Source organism: Rutidosis leptorrhynchoides, chromosome 8 (assembly GCF_046630445.1).
Source record: "Rutidosis leptorrhynchoides isolate AG116_Rl617_1_P2 chromosome 8, CSIRO_AGI_Rlap_v1, whole genome shotgun sequence".
Lineage (NCBI taxonomy): Eukaryota > Viridiplantae > Streptophyta > Magnoliopsida > Asterales > Asteraceae > Rutidosis > Rutidosis leptorrhynchoides.
Genome location: NC_092340.1, coordinates 283347426 through 283359212, shown reverse-complemented (window position 1 = coordinate 283359212; position 11787 = coordinate 283347426). Strand labels below are relative to the sequence as shown.

Below are 11787 nucleotides of genomic sequence, written 5' to 3'. Positions count from 1 at the left end.
TATCTTTATTCATCTTTTCCATTCGTCTCTCAAAAGCATCTATTTTTGCGGAAACGGAATCAAAGTCATGGCTAGAATCGGCTCTAGCCGCTTTAGATGATCGAAAAATATCTTTTTCTTGATGCCACTCATGCGAGTGGAAAGCAGTGTTATCAATAATTTTGTAAGCTTCATTTGCGGCTTTCTTCATAATGGAACCACCAGCTGTTATGTCGATGTCTTTTCGTGTAGCAACGTCGACACCTTGGTAGAATATTTGTACTATTTGATAAGTATCTAAACCGTGTTGAGGACATCCTCTCAACAGCTTTCCAAATCTTGTCCACACCTCATATAATGTTTCATTTGGCTTTTGCACGAACGTAACAATTTCTCCTTGAAGTCTCACGGCTTTAGATGCCGGAAAGAATTGTTTAAGAAAATTTTCAACTAAGACATCCCATGTGTCAATCGCCCCTTCAGGTAAAGATTCTAACCAATATTTGGCTTCTCCCTTTAAAGTCCAGGGAAATAACATGAGATAGATCTGTTCATCCTCAACTTCTCTGATTTTGAATAGAGTACACATCCTATTAATGGTTTGAAGATGTTCGTTTGGATCTTCTTTTGGCGTACCACTATATTGGCATTGATTAGTTACCATGTGTAGGATTTGTCCTTTGATTTCATAATCTGGCGCATTAATGTCTGGCTTAATAATGGCGTGACCTTGGCCAGTGCGTGTGGCTCTCATTCGATCTTCCATACTTAGAGGTTCCAGATTTTCCATGATTCAATTTGTTGAATCTGAATCACTAGTGGATTCTGACTTAATGGTTTCTTCCTCGACAATCTCTGGATGAGTGATTTGTGGTTCAGGAGGAATGATTAGTGGTTCAGGATCTCTGAATTGTCTCTGAATATCCTCCGGATTCTCAATTGTGAAATCGGGTTCAAAAAATGGATTATCAGGATTTTGAGTTGGAGTACTTGGATTACTAGATGATGATTCTAAAGAAAAACTAACGGCAATAATATTGGCTAGATATCTTGATTGAGTTATAGGTGGTGAACGTATGAAATGTGGTGAATGTTTTGCTCGGTGCATTCACTGAATGTCCTATTAGTTATAAAAATAAAAATTATATAAGCTATCAATTTAATAGACTTTTCTGATTTTGCCCACGTTTCGAATAGGCAATAGATGCAGCAGGTAGCCAGGACCCTTTAAATCGGAAGCCCACAACTCACCACTAACAAATCCAACTATTACTTCGAACCAGAAAATTTTGGATGTCTATTAATTTAACCGCTTAAAATAATTTTTCGTTGACGTTTAAAGAAATTTTAGAGAAGAAATAGGAAATTCTATGTCCTAAAAACTAGAGCGTCGAGAAATAAGAAAGAAAAAGAGCGCGTCGAAAAATGTCGAAAAAAAATAAAAGGTCGAAAAATAATAAAATGCAGCGTCGAAACTTAAAAGTCTAAAAACTAAAAATTAAAACTTACGTCTAAAGGTATTAAAGCTTAAAGGAATTCTAAATCCAAAACGGCAATAACTTAAAAGGTACTAAAATCTTAAAACGGCGTCGCAAAATTCTAAAGCACCTAAATCTTAGTCTAAAGAAAAAGTACTTAAGAGATTTTACGACAAAGCCTAAAATCTAGAAATACAAAATACGACGGCAAAATACTAACTTTAAAACTAATTACGAATGATAAAAATACAAATATTACGAATTAAACGAAAAAAATATACAATTTATAACTATAATGATAAAAATACAAATTTTATAAAAATATTATTTTTATATTATTATTTTATAAAAGTAATAATTTTATAACTAATTAAAACTTAATATTACAAATTAATTAATAAAACTAAAACTAATTAATATAAACTAATTAAATAATTAAACCCTAATTAGGGTTAATTAATAATAATAATTAATAATACTCTAACCCTAATCGATTGTACCAGGTACCAGACCAGTCAAATCAATCAATGCGATCGCATGGATTTCGTGTTATATGTTCATGCGGTCGCATGAGATCGGATACCAGGCCAGAATGTTGGGCTGCTACAGTGATCGGCTCGATTACTTTTATAAATGTTTTTTCTGTTTTTTAGTTTATATAAATTATTTATATAAATAAAAAATTATATTTTAAAAACTACCTATTAGTTTTTGTAACTAAAAAAAATACAAACTTTTTAATTAAAAAAAATGTAAAAATATATAGTAATATATATATATTTATTTTTCTTTTTCTTGTGTTTATATTTTTGATATTTAAAAGGTATTTTTTACAAAAGTAAATTAAGACTTGATAAAATTTTATATATATATATATATATATATATATATATATATATATATATATATATATATATATATATATATATATATATATATATAGTGTTTCGCTTCCGGCATTTAAGAAGTCCCCGGCAGCGGCGCCAAAAATACTTGATGTTATGCGAGGAGTATACGAAATAGCTATATTTTTATTATGAAATACTATTAAATACGATACAATTTTACACAAGTTATTTATTTATTTATAGAGTGGATATACCTAAACCGTGCTACAACACTTATAGGCAGTGTACCTAATCGTACAGTAGTGTAGTTTTTAGTAAGTCCGGTTCGTCCACAGGGAACTAGACAAGTTTAACGCTATATTTTTAAAACTATATTTGTATAAATATAAATACATATATAAGTAGTATTAATATTATAAAAGGGGGTTTTACCGTTTAATGACCAGCTTGTCGATTTTAAAACTTTAGTCGCAGTTAAAACCTAATGTAAAATATTAAAAATAAATATAACTTAATTTAAAGCATAAAGTAAATAACGATAATAAAAGTGCGATAAATTAAAGTGCGATAATTAAAAGTGCAATAAATAAAATGACAGTAAATAAAATTGCGATAATTAAAAAGTACGATAATTAAAATGACGATAAATAAAATGACGATGAGATATAAAATAAAGGAATTATGCTTATTTAAACTTCCGTAATCATGATGTTTGGCGTGTTGATTTTAATTTATTACCATGGGTTAATTGTCCTTTGTCCTGAATTATTCGATATGTCCATACGGTTTTGTCCATAATAGTCCATCAGTCATAAATATAAAGTACGAAAGTCTTCGTCAAATTATCCTTATACCCGAAGTCAAATATTCCAACTAATTGGGGATTCGAACTGTAATAAGGTCTTAATACTTTGTTTAATGAATACAACAGGTTATCGACTGCGTGTAATCCAAGGTTTTACTACTTTGTTAACAATTACACCAATTACCCTTGTATGTAATTCACCCCTGTTTCAACGAGTCTATTGATTATTAATCCATTCCCGTGTCCGATCAAATGAATAATTATTGGTATTTATAGATATCCCGCCCACCGTACCCAGTCAAGCGTATGTGGTTATATATAAATACGTCAAATTATAAGTCTATATATTAAATTAACGAGGTATCATTTAGTTAATATAAAGCCCATTAATAGCCCATAGTCTAATTTCCACAAGTGTCATTCTTTTATCCAAACCCCAATTATGGTCCAAAGCCCAATTACCCCGTCTTTAATATTTAGCCCAACATCACGATTATTTTGGCTTAAATATGCATAATAATAACTTAGCTACGAGACATTAATTTAAAAAAGTTGAACATAACTTACAATGATTAATAATAGCGTAGCGTTACACGGACAAAATTTCGACCTACACACTTACAACATTCGCTAACATAACCTTATTATTATTAATCTTAAATTAAAATTATAAATTATATATATATATATATATATATATATATATATATATATATATATATATATATATATATATATATATATATATATATATATATATATATATATATCGTGAGAGAGAATGGATAGAAAAAGATGTCTTTTACTCGTCGAAAAATGCTGAATTTATAGGACCTGGCCAGGTTTCTGGCTTCATGCGATCACATGAAAAATGGTCTTCCTGGCCATGCGATCGCATGGCCAGCTGGATCAGCCACCTACTTTTGTTTTCTAGTTTTGCCGACGTTTTATTATATAATATAATATATATATAATTTTAAGAATTATTTATATATTATATTATATTCATGTGCATAGTTGACTTGTCATTTTAGCTCCGTTGCGTCGCGCGCTGAAAGTTGGTTCATGTCCCAGTTCCGGATTTTTGAAGTCCTTGCGTACTATTTAATATCTTGTACTTTGCGTTTTGCAGCTTGTACTCTTATCATTTTTGGACGTTTCTCATCAATAAATTGAACCACTTGAATTATATCTTGTACATTTGAGCTTTTTGGTCATTTGCGTCTTCAAATCGTCGTTTTCTTCTTTTATCTTCGCACTTATTTATTTAAACGAATATTACATAAAAATAGAACAATTTCAACTAAAAGCTTTACATATTGGAAGGATATTGATACAAAATATATGTTCATTTAGAGCACTATCACATACGTTCACCACCTGTAACTCGATCAAGACATCTAGCCAACATTGTCGCCGTTGATTTTTCTTTAGAATCATCATCTAGTCGACCAAGTACTCCAATTCAAATTTCCGATAATCCATTTTTTGAACTCGACCTCACAATTGAGAACCCGTAGGATATTTAAGGACAATTCAGAGATCCTGAACCACTAATCATTCCTCCTGAACCACAAATTACTCATCCAGAGATTGTCGAGGAAGAAACCATTAAATCAGAATCCTCTAGTGATTCAGATTCAACAAATTCAATCATGGAAAATCAGGAACCTCTAAGTATGGAAGATCGAATGAGAGCTACACGCACTGGCCAAGGTCATGCCATTACTCAACCAGACATTAATGCGCCAGATTATAAAATCAAAAGACAAATCCTACACATGGTAACTAATCAATGCCAATTTAGTGGTACACCAAAAGAAGATCCAAACGAACATCTTCGAACCTTTAATAGGATCTGTACTCTATTTAAAATCAGAGAAGTTGAGGATGAACAGATCTATCTCATGTTATTTCCCTGGACCTTAAAGGGAGAAGCCAAAGATTAGTTAGAATCGTTACCTGAAGGGGCGATTGATACATGGGATGTTTTAGTTGAGAAATTTCTTAAAAGATTCTTTCCGGCATCTAAAGCCGTGAGACTTCAAAGAGAAATTGTTACGTTCACGCAAAAGCCAAATGAAACATTATATGAGGCATCGACAAGATTCGGAAAGTTGTTGAGAGGATGTCCTCAACATGGTTTAGACACTTATCAAATAGTGCAAATATTCTACCAAGGATGCGATGTTGCTACACGAAAAGACATTGACACAGCAGCTGGTGGTTCCATTATGAAGAAAACCGCAACTGAAGCTTACAAAATTATTGATAACACAGCCTCCCATTCACATGAGTGTCATCAAGAAAAAGACATCGTTAGATCATCTAAAGCGGCTAGAGATGATTCTAGCCATGACTTTGATTCCATTTACGCAAAGTTAGATGCTTTCGAGAGACGCATGGAAAAGATGACTAAAGATATTCACGCAATACAAATTAGTTGTGAGCAGTGTGGAGGACTACATTTGACAAAATATTGTCTTAGTATTGAACAAACAATGGAACAAAGAGAAAATGTTTCATATATAAACCAAAGGCCGGGAAATAATTATCAAGGTAATTATCAAATGCCAAGACCGAACTACAATCAAAATCAGAATTATAACAAAATGTTCCATACAACAACTAACAAGGTCCTAGCAATCAACAAGTATCTAATGATACTTACAATCAGCAAAGACCTATTTTTCCAAATAAACCGCCACAAACCGATGATAAAAAGCCAAATTTAGAAGATATGATGTCAAAGCTAGTTGAATCTCAAACTCAATTTTTCACATCTCAGAAACAAACTAATGAGCAAAATGCTCAAGCATTTAGAAATCAATAAGCTTCAATCTAAAATCTGGAACAAGAAGTAAATAACCTAGCAAGGTTGATAGGTGAAAGAAAACCAAGAAGTCTACCTAGCAATACAAATGCTAACCCCCGAAATGAAACAGCTAAAGCCATTACCACAAGAAGTGGTATTACACTCAAACCACCTAAAATACCTGTAATTTCTGATGATGTTATTTCCACTACACAGGCACCACAGCCTGAGCAAGAGAAAGAATCAGAACCGGTAGTTGAAAAGGTTAATGAAGATAATACAGTTAAGGCTAAACCTTATATTAAACCATACCAACCACCGCTTCCTTACCCGAGTAAAATGAGAAAAGAAAGACTTGAAGCTGAGCAATCAAATTCTTGGATATGTTTAAATAAATAAATGTGAATCTTCCTTTCATTGATGTGATTTCAGAAATGCCAAGATATGCTAAATTCTTGAAAGATCTAATCACAAATAGAAATAAAATGGAAGAACTCTCGAATGTTATAATGAATGCTAATTGTTCTGCAGTGCTCTTGAATAAGATACCAGAAAAACTCTCTGGTCCAGGAAGTTTCACAATTCCATGTTTTCTGGGTAGTCTTAATTCAATAGAAGCATTGGCAGACTTAGGTGCTAGTATAAATTTAATGCCGTATTCACTATAAGCTAAACTAGACCTTGCAGAATTGAAACCAACACGAATAAGCATACAACTAGCCGACCGATCAGTAAAATATCCTAGAGGGATAATTAAGAACATGCTAGTTAAAGTTGGTACTTTAGTATTTCCAGTAGACTTTGTTATAGACTTTGTTATTCTGGACATGGAAGAAGATTCTCGAGTTCCTCTCATATTAGGAAGACCATTCTTAAACATGGCTAAAGCAATAATAGACATGTTTGGTAAGAAACTGACCCTAAATATAGAGGACAAGAGTGTTACCTTTTCTGTTGATAGAGCCATGCAACAACCGCAATCTGCAGATGATACATGTTATTATATTCAAACTATAGATTCACATGCAGAATTATTACAAGAATTTCCAGAATTACAAGGAACAGGAGAATGTTCTTTAGGAGAAGAAACTGAACCAATTGATGAAGCTGAAATGTTAGCTACACTCATGGCTAATGATTACGAACCAACAATAGAAGAACTTCAAATGCTAAAAGAGGAAGACAGATATCGATACAAATCATCGATAGAAGAACCACCGATATTAGAATTAAATCCACTTCCAACCCATTTGGAATATGCTTATTTACATGGTGAATCTGAATTACCAGTAATAATATCGTCTTCTCTTACGAAAAATGAAAAATCCCAACTCATTTCTGTGCTAAAAGCTCATAAACCAGCTATTGCATGAAAGATTCATGACATTAAAGGCATAAGTCCTTCGTATTGCACACATAAAATCCTTATGAAAGAAGGTCATAAAACATATGTGCAACGCCAACGAAGACTAAATCCTAATATGTAAGATGTTGTTAAGAAAGAAATTATTAAACTGCTAGATGCAGGTTTAATTTATCCAATTTCTGATAGTCCATGGGTAAGCCCAGTTCAATGCGTACCTAAGAAGGGTGGCATCGCTGTCATCACAAATGAAAAAGATGAGCTTATTCCTACTAGGACTGTAACAGGATGGCGAGTTTGTATTGATTATAGAAAATTAAATGACGCCACCAGAAAAGATCACTTTTCCTTACCTTTCATTGATCAAATGTTGGAAAGGTTAGCTGGGAATAGTTACTATTGTTTTCTTGACGGTTTCTCCGGATACTTTCAAATTCCAATCGCACCCGAGGACCAAGAGAAAACCACCTTTACGTGCCCTTATGGTACTTTTTCTTACAAACGCATGCCATTTGGACTTTGCAACGCCCCTGCAACTTTTCAAAGGTGCATGATGGCGATTTTTCACGACATGATAGAGGAATGCATGGAAGTTTTCATAGATGACTTTTCAGTCTTCGGTGATACTTTTGAAACATGTCTAGTTAATATTGAACGAATGTTTATTAGATGCGAGCAATCAAATCTAGTACTTAATTGGGAAAAATGCCATTTCATCGTTAAAGAAGGCATCGTTCTTGGTCATAAAATTTCAAAGGAAGGAATTAAAATGGATAGAGCTAAAGTAGATGTAATTGCTAAACTTCCACATCTCACCAATGTTAGAGGAGTTAGGAGTTTTATAGGGCATGCCGGTTTTTACCGACGTTTCATAAAAGACTTTTCTAAAATTGCCACTCCTATGAATAAATTCCTAGAAAAAGATGCTCCATTTATCTTTTTAGATGAATGCATCAAATTTTTTAATATTCTTAAAGAAAAACTCACTAATGTGCCGATCATGATAACTCCAAATTGGAATCTACCATTTGAACTCATGTGCGATGCAAGTGATTTTGCAATGGGAGCCGTTTTAGGTCAAAGAATTGAAAAACGATTTCAACATATCTATTACGCTAGTAAGACATTACAAGGAGCACAAACGAATTACACAACTACTGAAAAAGAACTCCTTGCTATTGTCTTTGCTTTTGACAAATTTCGTCCATATCTCGTTCTAGAAAAAACGGTGGTCTATACCGACCATTCTGCTCTTAGATACATATTTTCAAAACAAGATGCCAATCCAAGATTAATCCGTTGGATTTTATTCTTACAAGAGTTCGATATTGAAATCCGAGACAAAAAGGGAGCAGAAAATCTCGCCGCTGATCATCTTTCTCGCCTTGAAAATCCCTAATTAGAAGTTCTAAAAGAATCGGCCATACAAGACAACTTTCCTGATGAATACCTTTTGAAAATCGATTATAATGAAATTTCATGGTTTGCAGACTTTGCAAACTACTTAGTATGTGGATTCCTTGAAAAAGGGTTGTCGTACCAAAAACAAAAGAAATTCTTTAGTGATATAAAACACTATTTTTGGGAAGATCCACATTTATTCAAAAGTTGTCCTGATGGAATAATACGCCGATGCGTATTCGGGGATGAAGCTAGTCAAATCTTAAACCATTGTCACACAGGACCAATGTGAGGGCATTATGGGCCTCAGCTCACAGCAAAAAAAGTTTACGATGCTGGATTCTATTGGCCTACAATTTTCAAAGACGCACACCTTCTTTGTAAATTCTGTGATGCTTGTCAAAGGGCCAGAAAAATAAGTCAACGTGATGAAATGCCACAAATGTCATTCAAGTATGTGAAGTATTTGACATTTGGGGGATTGACTTTATGGGTTCATTTCCAAAATCTCATAATAATCTCTACATTCTCGATGCCATTATTATGTATCTAAAAGGGCGAAAACACAAGCTCTCCCAACTAACGATGCACGAGTTGTAGTCAATTTCTTAAAACATCTTTTTGCTAGGTTCGGAACACCGAAAACTTTAATAAGTGATCGGGGTACTCATTTTTGTAATAATCAACTCGAGAAAGTTCTCAAAAGATATGGAGTAACTCATAAAATCTCAACCGCTTATAATCCACAAACAAGTGGACAAGTTAAAAATGCCAACCGAGCTTTAAAACGTATTCTAGAGAAAACCGTAGGATCAAATCCGAAGGAATGGTCCATGAAATTGAAGGATGCACTCTGGGCTTTTAGAACAGCCTACAGAACTCCAGTTGGAACCACACCTTTTAAACTCGTTTACGGAAAAGCATGTCACCTTCCAGTAGAAATTGAGCACAAAGCATTTTGGGCTTTGAAGACATATAATCTTGATTTGCATGAAGCTGGCCGTTTACGATTAAGTCAACTAAACGAATTAGAAGAATTAAGACATGATGCATATGAAAATTCGTTAATCTATAAGGAAATAACAAAGAAATGGCATGATTAAAGAATCAGAAGTTCAAAAGAATTCAAGGAAGGAGACCGAGTTCTTCTTTTCAATTCACGATTCAAGCTATTTCCTGGAAAATTGAAATCAAGATGGTCTGGACCATTCATAGTCAAAAGAGTTTTTCCATACGGAACAATAGAGTTGATAAATTCAAATAGGATTGAATTTAAAGTTAATGGTTATAGAGTTAAACATTACATAGATAGTCTGATGGAAGTTGACAATGAAGTTAATTACAATTTCGATACCATAGCTAACTAAGTGTGGGGAGATTCAAATGTTTTAAAGAAATAATATTATGCTGTCTAGAGTTAGATTTTCTGTTTTCATGTAGTTCTCGAAAATGGAATCCGAATGGTCTTTTCCTAGCAGACCCTAAAGAACTAGTCTTCTCCCTCCATTCTAAATTTCTATTTCTTTTAGGTTTTACGAGATGAAGAATTCCTTTGATCTGAACCATGGTCTACTACTACACGCTATGATTACTAAACGTAATAATTACATCTTTCCGAGTGAACTGGTATCATTCATAAGAGGCAAAATGGACGAAGTGAGGAAAGAACTCAGGAAGAATCATAATAAGACACATTTTGGTAAAGGAAAATCAAAATCCGCAACAAAAAGAAGAGCACGACACCTTGAAAGATGTCATAAATACGAAAAATGGTCACATGAAGGGAAATGTTCGAACAATCAAACACATTCCAATATCGAGTTCGTTACTTTATGCAGAGAAGGACCGTTCATATGTTTAGAAGAAAAATTATTGAAAAATTGAGGTTACGCTTATGTAGCAATGGAAAACCAAATCGAACGACTCTCTTATGAGTCAACTAAAGCAGGTCTCTGAGAATTCTATCTAATAGGTAAGTATGTACAGTTTTTATTTTATTTTTATTTATTGCTTTTAACCTTTTGATAATAAACGCTGAATCATTCGCTATAAAGTATTAAATTGATATTCAATAAAATTAGGTATAATAAACCGAAATTATTTATATCAGATAAAAATTTAATGCATCACTGCGAAGTTTACCGTTTATTCATAAGGTATAAATATCTTTAATCAATCAATTCAAAATATTTCAGAAATTCGTCAGGAGTAAAACTAGGTAATATAGCCGAAATTACTTTACCCAAAAGAGGGACGTATATTTTTGATAATATTTGATTGATTAAAGTGGGATAAAAGACCAAAAAAAAAAATTTTATTTTATTTTTACCATGTTTTTAAAATTAATATTATTTTAATATGTAATTATATTATTTTAAATATAAGATTGTAAAACTAATGTATATAAATATTAATGATATTTATATGAAATTTTATGCATTTTAAATTTAAGTTTGGTGTGAATTTAAAAATAAAAAATTTACTTTACTATATTAAGTTAAAATTTTGATTTCTAAAATTCATCGTGAGTTGAAGACTAGGTCGTTGAACCGAAATTGCTTTACCCGAGGGCAGGACGAGAAATTTTATTATCATTATTTTTAAGTTTATTGATCTAAAGTATGCCAAAAACATTAAAAAAACTCAAAAATCTTTGCTTTTAAAACAATCGCTTTAAAATGACAATTTTTAAATTTTGTCAAGGGACGAACTAGGTAAAGGTACCAAAACGACCTCAACCCAAAGAAAGGAACAAAATTTTAAAAATTACTCCATTAATTGTTTTATTAATAAAGGTTTATATATATATATATATATATATATATATATATATATATATATATATATATATATATATATATATATATATATATATATATATAAAGAGAGAGAGAGAGAATACCGCACTCGCGGAGCTCCTGAGGGTAAATAGCACCGCAGTCGCGGAGCATCAAAATCCCAAACCAGTTAAATGGTCGAGACAGACCAGTCCACACACACACTTTCATTATTTTCTGCGAAAAAACCCACAAAAACACTCTCAAATTCGCAATTTTTCACCGATAATCATCAAATTTCTTGCTAAAATCATGTTGAGA

At 32.5% G+C, this 11787-nt stretch overlaps 1 non-coding gene across 1 annotated transcript; it reads right to left on the bottom strand.

Moving 5' to 3' along the window:
• Window positions 1-5149: 5149 nt before the first annotated feature.
• LOC139865444 (small nucleolar RNA R71) lies at window positions 5150-5256 on the bottom strand. The gene has a single exon (XR_011764964.1). It is a non-coding gene; the product is annotated as a small nucleolar RNA R71 (small nucleolar RNA).
• Between the last annotated feature and the right edge of the window lie 6531 nt (window positions 5257-11787).